Source organism: Notamacropus eugenii, chromosome 3, assembly GCF_028372415.1.
Source record: "Notamacropus eugenii isolate mMacEug1 chromosome 3, mMacEug1.pri_v2, whole genome shotgun sequence".
Taxonomy (NCBI): domain Eukaryota; kingdom Metazoa; phylum Chordata; class Mammalia; order Diprotodontia; family Macropodidae; genus Notamacropus; species Notamacropus eugenii.
The window spans coordinates 416,071,661-416,080,902 of record NC_092874.1 but is presented as its reverse complement, the minus strand read 5'-3'; the positions used below and the strand labels follow the sequence as shown (position 1 = coordinate 416,080,902).

General features: G+C 35.4%; 1 pseudogene; it reads right to left on the bottom strand.

Annotated features, from left to right (window-relative positions):
• Positions 1 to 853: 853 nt before the first annotated feature.
• On the bottom strand, positions 854 to 8,355 carry LOC140532258 (transcription factor Dp-2 pseudogene; annotated as a pseudogene).
• Between the last annotated feature and the right edge of the window lie 887 nt (positions 8,356 to 9,242).

Here is a 9,242-nt window from a genome sequence, read left to right as displayed (position 1 = left end):
ATATCAATTATCACTTTTTCATATCAACAGAAAAACAATGATATTTTCTGAGAAAAAACAAATTTTCTTTTAGGAAATAATCACTAGAGTTCAATCATTGAAACACTGAATAAAAACTCAGTCTCACACCTACTCTTAAAAGGAGCCATTTTTGGCTGTCATATTTGATTGATTAAAGTTATTGTTTTTGACAATTTTTATCAAAATGTAGGAGTAAAAAGGCTGTTACCCTGAAACAAACATGCATCATTTTAATATGTCCTACGCATAATTCCTAACCATGGTTATGTGGTGTCTCTAGTTACCTCAAAAGAAGTTGTATAAATCTCAGAAAAAAAGTTGAATTAATTCTCATAATCTTTACATGTACACACACTCACAAAAACACAACACTCAGGCACTTAATGTATTTAATATTAAATCCTGTGTTTCAGAGCAACACTTTGTTAAGGCATCCTTTCTGAAGCCTACAGATATCTCAAAGTTCATCTCATTCATCCCTCTCCTCATGTGCCCCCTTCTAGTTAAAAGACAGTTTACATGAGCTAATCTTTAAAGGCAAAGCAAAGTAAAAATAAATATTCTAGGGAGGGAAGGATGAAGGCTATCAAATAAGTCAAGATAAAGTGTTATTAACTCCCAAAGATTTGTCAGTCACTATTATCCTAAATCTCTTTCTCTAAAGTAAAACAGCAGACTAAAAACAAACTATTTTGCAGAAAGAGTGAAAAAGAACATCTTGGTCTATTGCTAACACCACTTCAGCATCCAAACAAAACCATTGGTTCACACTTAATTGTGATAAAGTGGCACCACTGGTCATATCTACATTTGGGACTGATAGGATTGAATTTCAAAGTAGCCCCTTATTCAGCCATAAAGGTCCTGTAGACATATCACTGATATAACCTTCTAAAATCTTTGACATCAATGATTTAGCAACTCTCAAGACTTTGAGTGAACATTTGCCTCTTTCCAGGCCAGAAGACATTCCCATTTACTTCAACACCTCTATATCACTCTGGATCTCAGAAAGGCTGTCAAAATTAAAAAGATACTTGAACTTGTCACTTGAGATGCTGTAGTCTGTGAAAGTTCTTTTGCTCATGTTGATGATTATAGAAGTACTGTGCAGTTCAGAGCTCATAGGCCTTGGTTCTGTTGTTCATTCTGCTGATTCCTTTATGCCACATTTAATAAAGCTATTTGCTGCAGTTGTAGCTCCTGCAGCTGAGCCCTCTTCTGCTTTATCTGCTCTATTTGCCTTTGCATCTCTGTCTCTAGGTTTTCACATTCTTTAGCTGAATTTGTGGCATGCCCGATTCATTTTATTTCCTTTTTTCCTTTGGCATTATGTTCATTGCCATTAGCACATTGAGGGTATCATAAACTCTTCGTCTAATAGTCTTCTGATCATGAGCTGAATCTGTTGCCAAATGATTATTTGAATTAGTAAACTCTGATACCAGCCACTTCATTGCATGAAGCTGTTTCTTTGCATTGAACTTTTTCACAGACTTTCCACGGAAAACTATCTCAAATCTTTTCCATTTTTATCTCCATTTTTAACCTCTTTTTCCTTTTGAAAAACCAGTGTCTATAAACTCTCTAGCACATTTTCAATCCCTTGGAGCCAGCTGTGACTTCTGCCACTATCTAAATGGTCATTACTGGTGCAGGGTTGTAAGGATTCCCAATCATAACAGTCCTAGAACTAGTTAGTCTTTGTGGTGTGTTTATAATCATTTGGGTGTCCTACATTCACATTTATTGATTCTAAGGTTTTTGGTAAAATCTTTGTTGTTGAATTGGTGTTGAAAACTGGAAATGTATCAAGTGGAATATTACCTTTTATCGGACTCAAGTTATGATCTATAAATCCTTTAAGTTCTCTATTTGTAGAAGTCAGGACAAAATTTTCTGTAATCATGTCAGACTGGAGGCTTTTTTGTTTCTCTAAAAGCATTAAAAAACCCACAAACCCTTCATCTTCAAAAGTACTTCAAAAGAAACATCCTGAAGGCATAACCATGGAGAAGGCTACCTGAGGGTTATGTGTCTGGATGCGATGAAAGAGGTCAAGGGAGAGACCTCACTCCACTGTAGCAGAAGCTTCTCCACATCCCTGGGGCCACTGGAGGTGTTCAGACTCATTCCCTGGAGTGCCAGGATGAAGTAGCCTGGTCTCAAGAGCTAGTGAGCAAATAGTACTTTTTAAAAAGTGATAGTACTTCATTTTATGCATCCATTACCGTCAGATACATAGCAAATTCTGAACTTTGGGAAAGAATAGATAACTGGATGTAGTATGCACAACACTTAGTTCCATTTCTCCTCCATTTCTAGCCAGTTTGGATCCAAGATACCACCTGATTAGCTCAAGAAAGTACACAAAACTGAAGGCAAAATCAATGTCCTACAACGGAAAAATCTTGTGTGACATATTAATGAAATATATTTGAATGTGATGTAGAGAATGTAAACACACACAAACACACACACACAAACACATACATCCTTAGAAAAACCTATGATGTAATTGTTGGGGGAAAGCACTGAAAATGAGAACAGATGACAGACCAAGACTTATCATAGAGAAGGAAAATAGAGAGAGGCTCTCTGGTCATGTTCATCACTGACAGCACCACTTCCTTTTTAAGCATGTATTGTTTCCCTTTCTCTATACAGGACAGATTATTACCTTCATAGTAGCAGTGGAATTCTAGGATATAGTTACTTTGAATTCAATAGACATTAATTGAGGCAACAAATGAACAACAGCCTGAGTTCTGGAACTTGACCACTCCGGACAAGAAAAAATATTTATATTTCTGAAACCTATTGCATTGTGAAGAAACAGGGGATATTTCTCTGCCAAAGTAAAGGAAAAAAGTTTATTTTTCTTCTAGTGACATTCTGTATTCATCAATGATGAGTGCTGTAAAACTTTACTAGTCACAATTATGGAGAAAGTGATCTAAGCTGCATAAACCCCATAGAAAAGAAAGGGATATGATTCAAGAATATAAGGTTTCAAGCAAATAAAGGGATAATCAGATGAACTAATCTAATATATCAATCAAAAAGAAAAGACAGAAAATTAATTCATCTTCCTTGACAGTTTTGACTTTAGCAAACAAAATCTAACCCAGGTGAAAATCTGAGTGGATTTTCCAACAAACACCAGTAATAAGGACAGCAGTTGGAAAGGTAAAAATTTTATCATAAAAACATTTTATTGTATAGAATAAAATCCACTATGTGAAATTTAGTAATCCTGGATATAATAAAGGACCGAAACAATGATGACCTGATCCTGAGTTTCCATATAAATTTGGATCTTGTATACTACATGTCACGTGACCTTACAAAAATGAGGTAAATGTACAAGACTATTACTATGTGATATCAGAAAAACAGATACAGAAGGATGTTAAGAAGTATTTATATGGGAAAAATTATATGAAGTTATGCAAAATGATGTAAGCAGAAACAGGGAAAATAAAGATACACAATAAAACAATACTATTAAAATCCACAAAAAGTAAGGAAAGAGCTAAATGCTACCTAACTGCAATAACTAACCTTGATTTTTAATGAGTCCATGATTATTAAGTGCTTTAAAATGCATCAGGCATTGGACTAAGTGATAGTAGGGATACACAGAAAGGAAATACTCGTTCTTGCCTTTGAGATAGATATGTTCTCATGAGATACAATACATAAAGATCTCAGTATATAAAAAGGTGGAAATACATCTTTCTCCTTTTCTTGAAATGTTATTGTTTAAAAAGCTTCATAAGAAACATTGCATTTTCTATGTTAGTTTCTTTTGTTTAATTTTTTTCGTTGTTACTAGGGAAGGCTGACTGAGGATAGTGCATTCATATACAAAGAAATATCTATGACATAAAAGCAAAATGGGTTCATACAATTCTAAAAATAAAACAACTAAAATAATATTCAGAAGATCAAGTACACTGATCCTGTACAGTTCTATTGATGTCCTCTATTCAGTTCAGGTAGTTTTAGAGGAATCACTGCATCATTGTTATGTCTTGCAATAACAGCAAAAAGAGGTTGTAATAAGCTTAGCACTGCTTTCTTCTCATTTTCATCAAGTCCAAATCCAAGTACCCATGGGAATGATTCAGACAGGAATATCAATAAGCAAATAAGACCATTGAGAAAGCCATGAAGTTTAGTAGGAGTTTATGGAGTTTTTCACAATCTTTGTATAAGTGGATTCAGAAGAGAAAGTTTATAACAAATTTGAATGAGTGATTGAGGACTAATCTGCACACTACATTTGGGTTTCATTCCCTGAAAATTTCCTTGAAGAACACCTCCCAGCATCCATTTTCCATAACATACTCTTATGAGCAAGATAATTCAAGACTCTTCTCTTTCCATGTCTTGTCCCTATTAGGAAAAATAACCACTGACCTGGACCCCTCCTTTTTATGTGGGACACAAAATTAAGTGTAAAAAACCACCTCCATTTTACTAGGGTAATATCATGTTTTTCATCACACAACTATGTCCATTTTCACATGAACCTTCCTTATTACAAAGTTCTGAATTATGTAATGCAAATAGCTCCCCACAGCATCTTATTTACATAGATATGTGATAACAAATATACACAGAAAATATCTCTCTATTCATATATGTGTGTATAATTACAGCCCTTTATTATATACTTATAAAATCAATATTTAGACCTAGATATATGTGCATGTGATGACATTTATACTGCAATTTTTCATTTGCCAAATACTTTGCATATATGATCTCATTCTTGATTGAATGACCAATTAACAGACTACTGCAGTGCGTGAAAGAGGATTTGAACGAGGCTAGTGAAAGAGAAGTAGGCGCATACAAAGAATGCTACAAATATATAAATGGTATCTCTTCACAAATGATCAGCTATAGGGGAGTGAGAGTGAGGAGTCAAAGATTAAATCTAGGCTGCAAGCCTGGGTAACAGAGAAGATGATGATCTCCACAGTAAAAGAAAATTTAGAAAGAGGGGAGGATTTGTGGGTGAAAGCTAATGAATTCAAATTTGGACATGTTGAGTTTAAGATGTCTGTGGTACATCAAGTCCAATATATCTAAAAAGTAGTTGAAGATACCAGACAAAGCAGGGAGAAAGGTTCAGGCTGGACAAGTAGGTCTGAGAGTCATCTACATTGATATCATAACTGAAAACATGGGAAGTCACAGCATTATAATGTGAAAGTATCAAGGTAGGAAGAGAGGTTAGGGTTAGAGAAGTAAATTTAAGAGTCATTTACTTAGAGATAATAACTAAAAACATGGGAGCTCATGAAGTCATCAAGTGAAAGTCTAAAGGGAGAAGAGAAGAGAGCTCATGATAGAGAATTGGGGGACATCCTATTTTTTAGTAGGCATCACAAGGATAAAGTTACAGCACAGGAGACAAAGAAGGAACAATCTGAGATGTGGGAAGAAAATCAGTACAGTATCATAAAAACCTAGAAAGAAGACACTATTCAGGAGAAATGGGTGGTTGAAAGTGAAAAGACTAGGGAAGGGTGTGCATTGAGAAAAAAGCAATTGGATAATTAATTATAATGAACAATAGTAAAAATGTTTATATTCTGGTAATCTAAGAACTTTGGTTTTATTTTTGTAATGTTTATTTACTTATTTTTTGTTTTCAACATTCATTTTCACAAAATTTTGAGTTCCAAGTTTTCTTATTGTCTCTCCCCTCCCCCCACCCCATAATGCCTTGTATTCTGATTACCCTTCCCTCAATATTCCCTCCTCTCTATCACACCCCTCCCTTCCCTTATCCCCTTCTTCTCTCTTTTCTTGTAGGACAAGATAGGTTTCTATACCCCATTACTTGTATTTCTTATTTCCCAGTTGCACGCAAAAACAATTCTCAACATTCATTCACAATACTTTCAATTGCAACTTCTCTCCCTTCCTTCCTCCCCACCCATCAGAAAGCAGGCAATTCAATATAGGTTGTATATGTGTAGTTTTGTAAAAGACTTCCATAATAGTCATGCTGTGTAAGAGTAAATTTATTTCCCTCCATCCTATCCTGCCCCCCATTTATTCTATTCTCTCTTTTGACATTGCCCCTCCCCAAAAGTGTTTGCTTCTGATTACTCACTTCTCCCATTTGTCTTCCCCTCAATTATCCCCTTTACCCCACTTATCTCCCCTTCTCTCCTACCCTTCTGTAGTGCAAGATATACTTTCATACCAAACTGAGTGAGCATACCATTTCCTCAAACCAAATGTGAAGAGAGTAAGCTTCCCTTTTTGCCTCTCAAATTTTTCCTTTTCTCCTCCACTGAAGAAGCTTTTTCTTTCCTCTTTGATGAGTAATAATTTAACCTCATTCTATTTCTAGCTTTCTCCTCCCAATATATTCCGCTCTCACCATTCAATTTTATTTGATTTTATTAGGTGTCATCCCTTCTTATTCAACTCATCCTGTGTTCTCTATGTGTGTGTGTATGTGTGTGTGTATGTGTGTATAATCCTTCCAACTACACAAATACTGAGAAAAGTCTCAAGAGTTACAAATATTATATTTCCATGCAGGAATGTAAACAGTTCAACTTTAGAAAGTCCTTTATGTTTTCTCTTTACTGTTTACCTTTTCATTCATCTCTTGATTCTTGTGTTTGAAAGTCAAATTTTCTATTAAGTTCTGGCCTTTTCATCAAGAATGCTTAAAAATTCTCTATTGCATTGAATGATCATCTCCACCCCCCCCCCCCCAAAGTATTATACTCAGTTTTGCTGCATAGGTGATTCTTGGTTTTAATCCCAGTTCCTCTGACTTCTGGAATGTCATATTCCAAGCCCCTCACTCCCTTAATGTAGAAGCTGCCAGATCCTGCGTTATCCTGATTGTATTTTCATAATACTCAAACTGTTTCTTTCTGGCTGCTTGCAATATTTTCTCCTTGACCTGGGAACTCTGGAATTTGACTACAATATTCCTAGGAGTTTCTCTTTTTGGATCTCTCTCAGTAGGTGATGTGTGGATTCTTTTACTATTTATTGTGCCCTCCAGTTCTAGAATATTAGGACAGTTTTCTTTGATAATTTCATGAAATATGATGTCTAGGCTCTTTGATCATGGCTTTCAGATAGTCCTAAAATTTTAAAATATCTCTCCTGAATTTATTTTCCAGGTCAATTGTTTTTACAATGAGATATTTCACATTATATATTATTTTTTTCATTCTTTTGGTTTTCTTATGTAATTTCTTGGTTTCTCATAGTCATTAGCTTCCATCTTTTCCATTCTAGTTTTTAAAGAACTATTTTCTTCAGTGAGCTTTTCAAACTCCTTTGTCCATTGGGCTAGTTCTGCTTTTTAAAGCATTCTTCTCCTCTTCATTGTTTTGGACCTGTTTAGTCAATTGCGTTAATCTATTTTTAAAGATGTTATTTTCTTCGGCCTTTTTTTTTTGGTCTCTTTTAGCAAGTTGTTGACTTGCTTTTCATGATTTCCTTGCATCTCTTTCATTCTCTTCCCAATTTTTCCTCCACCTCTCTTACTTGATTTTCAAAATCCTTTTTGGCCTTTTCCATGGACTGAGACCATTGCATATTTATTTTAGAGGTTTTGGACACAGAAGTCTTGACTTCCTCTGATGTTATGCTTTGTTCTTCCTCATCTGAAAGGATGGAAGAAAATACCTGTTCACCAAGAAAGTAACCTTCTAGAGTCTTATTTTTTCTCAATTTTTTGATCATTGTTCTAGCCAGTTACTAGATTTTTGAGAGTTTTTTGAGAGGAGGGAATATTCTGGGGACCTGCAGGTTCTCAGTTCCTCCAAGGTGGCACAGTCAATGGAGAGGTATTTATTTGTCTCCTGACCTGCACACTCATGTGGGAGCAACCAAAAACTTTTCACTCAGAGCCTGCAATTGAATTCCCTCACCAAAATCGCCTTTATCTCCTCTGCCAGTGTTCCTCCTCACCCCTGGGTAGAGCTCAGGGCTGAAAATCAGATTGATGACTCAATTCCCCCAAGGACTTTAGGCAGAGGTCTCCCAGGGCTGTCACTCAGGGCTGAGGTTAGATCAGCCCTTCAATTCCCCCAGGAGCTCTAAGTGGGGGACTCTGAAAATGGCAGCTGTCACTGCAGTTCCTGCTGCTGGAGGACCAGACCAAGCTTCCCTGTCCTGGGTGAACAAGCTCTCCCACTCACCTTTGAAGTTGTCTGTGGCATTTCTGCATTGAGGAATCTGGGAGCTGCTGCTGGTTGAGTCCTGAATCCTGTTCTGGGTCCTGTCCCTGCTGCTCTGTGCTGATCTATGCTCTGCATGCTTATCTGTACTCTGCATGCTGGTCTTGTCTGCACTCCTCACAACTTTGGTTTTAAAATGAAACAAAAACAGGATTTTAAACATTTAATATCATATATATTTTATTTGCTTTTTCATATGGTTCTGTTAAAGAGGAAGCTGAGCCCACATATAGGTAAATATTGTTAAACAAAATCCTAAATATAATTAGAAACAAGATATTTCTAATAAAAAATTTAAAGTAAGGACTCATTTTGAAGGAAATAATTACAAAGAGCTTTATTTTTCACCACTTCAGTTGTTAAATCTATGTTTATTTTTAGTGATTGTCAAGTGTGTATCTATAAACATATATATCTACATATATGACTATATCCTTTTCTGAATATTTGTAAAGCATGTGTTTAACAATCTGTTTTAAAATTTTGCCAAATAGTTTTTGGAATCTACTGATCCTGTTTTTGAAACTGAGGCAACATTGACTTGTCTCCAATCTATATCTTTTTTTTCCCTTGCTCTCCTCAGTTTCTCAAAGCTATCTAAGAATATCTTAGAGATCAAACTTATGGTATGTTCACATCTTATACAGTCAACATGGTTCAATACAAATATTTACTAAGGGTTACATCTAAGCCAATGTTTCAGGTGCTAAGAATATGAAGGTAATAATAAAACATTTCTTGGTCTTTGAGACCATATATTCTTCTGAAGAAAAAATATGCGCAGATGTGCAGTCACGGATGCATCTGTGTGTGTGTTATATCTTAAAGTTTATAGGGAGTACTTTGTAATAAAAACATTTAACATTTGTATAGTGCTTTAACGTTTGCAAAATATTTCACAGATTTTATACTAATCTTCACAACAACCTTGGAAAGTGAGTGCTGTTATTATGTCAGGTTTACAGATAAAGTCTAACAGAGTCA